General features: G+C 54.2%; 1 protein-coding gene across 4 annotated transcripts in view; it reads left to right on the top strand.

The window, feature by feature from the left end:
- Positions 1-3,100, top strand: part of HIP1 (huntingtin interacting protein 1) — a 165,039-nt gene that overhangs the window by 105,913 nt on the left and 56,026 nt on the right. The gene's annotated exons all lie outside the window — the stretch shown is intronic.

Below are 3,100 nucleotides of genomic sequence, written 5' to 3'. Positions count from 1 at the left end.
AGGTTGGATGTGTATCTGGCTGGGGTAATGTAGGCCCAGCACTCTTTCCTGCTTATGCAGGGGGTCGGACTCGATGATCTATTGAGGTCCCTTCTGACCCTAGCATCTATGACTCTATGAATCTATGAAGCCCTGGCTTCTCCTCATCCTGGCACCAGTGGGAGCATGCCCAAAGGGAAGTCCCCCTCCTGCTCCAAAGCCCCCATCCCCCAGAAGCAGAGGTGGGCCACCCTGGACCAGTGGGGGAAAGGGAGAGGGAAAGGGGAGTGCATTCCAGAGGTGAGCGAGGTCACCCAGAGAGTTGGGGAAATGCATGCTCTGGATGGCCAGCCCTTCTCCATTGTTGAGCAGCCAGGGTTCAGGTGGCTCATGGTGCTCGTGGTCCCATCATACCACGTGCCTGCATGCACCAACCACCTTCAGGAGGACACCAGGAGTTCTCAAAGATCCGTGCCAGGGGCTGAGCTGTGATGCTTGCCAGCTCCTTGAGTACACTTGGGTGTAAACCATCAAGGCCGGCTGACTTGAAGGTATCCAGCCTGTCAAGGTGTTCCTTCATGAGGTCAGCACTGATGGAGGGTAAGGAATCTCCCTTACCTGGGCATCCCTGACCCGCAGTGGGCAGGGGTGTCCCATGGGACTGGTGAAAAACTGATGCAAAGTACCCATTTAGCAAGTTTGCTTTTTCCTGGGCATTGGTTGTCAGTTGTTCTGTCTGGTTTTGCAAGGGTCCAGTGTTGCCCTTGCTTTTCCTCTGGCTCCCCACACATCTAAAAAAAAGGACTTGTTATTGTCCTTGATATTTGTAGCTAGCTGGAGTTCCATCTCAGCCTTGGCTTTCCTGGTTTGCTTGAGGAGCAACAACCCGTCTTGAACTCCCCTCCCCTTCAGGTTGTGGCCCTGTAGGGCCTCACTGGCAAGCCTCCTCAGCTTGTCAAAGTCAGCTTTCCTGAAGTCAAGGACTTCTGTATTACTGACTGACTTGCCAGCTTTACAGTGGATGGTGAAGGTGATTAGCTCGTGGTCACTGTCACCCAGCTTCCCTTTGATCGTTAGGTTGCTCCCGGTTGCCAGTACCAGGTCGATCAGCGCTTTACCTCTCATCAGCCTGTAAACGTCCTGCGTCAGATAGAGGTCATCCACGCATGAGAGGTTTTGCAACCGCTCGGATTTGGCTGAGCGCATCTCCCACAAGATGTCCAAGTAGTTAAAGTCTCCCATGATAACCATACACCAGGACTCAGCCAATTCCCTGGCAAACTCCTGGTCAAGGTCTTGACCTTGAGTAGGGGGTCTGTAGTAGACTTCCGCCATAGTATCCCCTGTGCCATGTTCCCCATGGATTTTAACCCAGAGGATGTCAAGTCTTCCGCCGTGGTTGCCAATGTCGGCCTGCAGGGATGTGTAGCTTTCCTGGACAGAGAGAGCTACACCATCACCCCTTTTGTCTGCTTGATCCCTCCTGTACAGGGTATAGCCATCTATACCTGTGGCCCAGTCATGGGTGGAGTCCCACCAGGTCTCCGTTATCCCTATGACATCATAGTTATTTGCATTTAGCAGGAGGACAAGTTCCTCCTGTTTGTTCCCCAAAATCCTGGCATTTCTGTATAGGCAAGTAAGTGTCCCCTAGGGGGCCCTGGCCTTGCCTACAGTTCATTCCAGGACTGGGGCAGGGGTGGGTTCCCTTAAATGTCTTGGCCTGCTTGCTTTGCAAGGGCTGCTGACCAGGCCTGCAGTGGCAGTAGTCCCCACATCCTCCGGTGGGCTTAGTTTAAAGCCCGGTGGAGCGGGTCAGCCAGTCTGGCTGAGAAGAGCCTCCTCCCCAGCAGAGAGAGGTGGAGGTCATCCTTTCCCAGCAGCTCGCTGCCTCTCTCACCAAAGAGCGGACTGTGGTCACAGAAGCCAAAGCCTTCCCGATGACACCAGGACCGCACTTTGGTTCGCTACCTGGATCCTCCTCTCTCTCCTCAGCCCATAGCCTGAGACTGGAAGGATCAAAGAAAACACCACCTGTGCCCCCAGACCCTTTAGCTCGGCTCCGAAATTCCTGTAGCGCTGGTGAACAGAGTCAGGGAGGCAAAAGGGCAGAGGCAGGGGGACATGAAAGAGGGGAAACCACTGTCCTGTGCAAGCACCCCATCCACCAGCTAGTGTCCTCCTCCACAGGTGCTGCCAGTGTGGGCCAAGGGCATTGCTTCCATGTTGGGGTCCAGAGGCACCAGACCCCATCATCAGGCAGGTAGCACTGAGGCCTCGGTGACTGTCTATCTCGCGAGGACATGGAGTTGCTGTTCTTTGACCCCCTGGCCTACTGGGCAAGCCGCAGCCAGATGTGGCAGGATCTGACCACAGTCGCCCAGGAACACCTGTCCTGTCCATTGACCAGTGTTCTGAGTAAGAAGGTGTTCAGCGTTGCCGGGGATGTTGTGACACCCCATTGTACCTGCTTGGATCCTGGTTTGGTGGAGCAGCTGGTGTTCCTCAAGGTAAACATCCCGCTGCTGGGGTTCCCCAAGCTCCATCCATGTGCAGATGGAGTGAGTGCCATCCTCCTCACTCCGTCTGCACCTATTTCCTTTTTAATTTTTTTTTTTTTAATTATTTAATGCCCTGCTTTCAGAGCTGGAGGTGGCACTCACAATATTACCAGCCATCCTCCTGCTAAGCTCCTGTGCCAGGGCAAACTTGGAGGTATGGGCTGGGCTTTCAGAAAGGAGGAGGCCCCAGGTCCTGGGCATGACCTAAAACTGTGCCCTGCCAGGGTCTGGAGGCCTGGTGGGACTGGTAGTAGCGCAGCAGCCCCCAAGAAACGCCAGGATCACAAACCTCCCTGGTGAAAGGCAGGTAGGAGGCATCTTATAATCTCCAGCCACCACACACATGCACAATCCTGACTAGGGAAAGCCCAATCCTGCAAGATCTTTGAGAGGCCTGAGGCTTGCCAGTTGCAGTGTATTTATAGGGCTCCGAGTGAGCTTAGTCACCTGGGATGCCATCTGCGATGCATTGGCCACAGTGTAGGGAAGGTATTGTTATCCTAGACATCAGGGGCCTAAATGGTCAGCCTCCTGCTTGGGTAACATTTGAATTGGTTTTC

This window comes from Crocodylus porosus, unplaced genomic scaffold (genome assembly GCF_001723895.1).
Source record: "Crocodylus porosus isolate Cpor-Errol unplaced genomic scaffold, CroPor_comp1, whole genome shotgun sequence".
Classification (NCBI taxonomy): domain Eukaryota; kingdom Metazoa; phylum Chordata; order Crocodylia; family Crocodylidae; genus Crocodylus; species Crocodylus porosus.
This window is presented reverse-complemented; position numbering and strand designations above follow the sequence as displayed.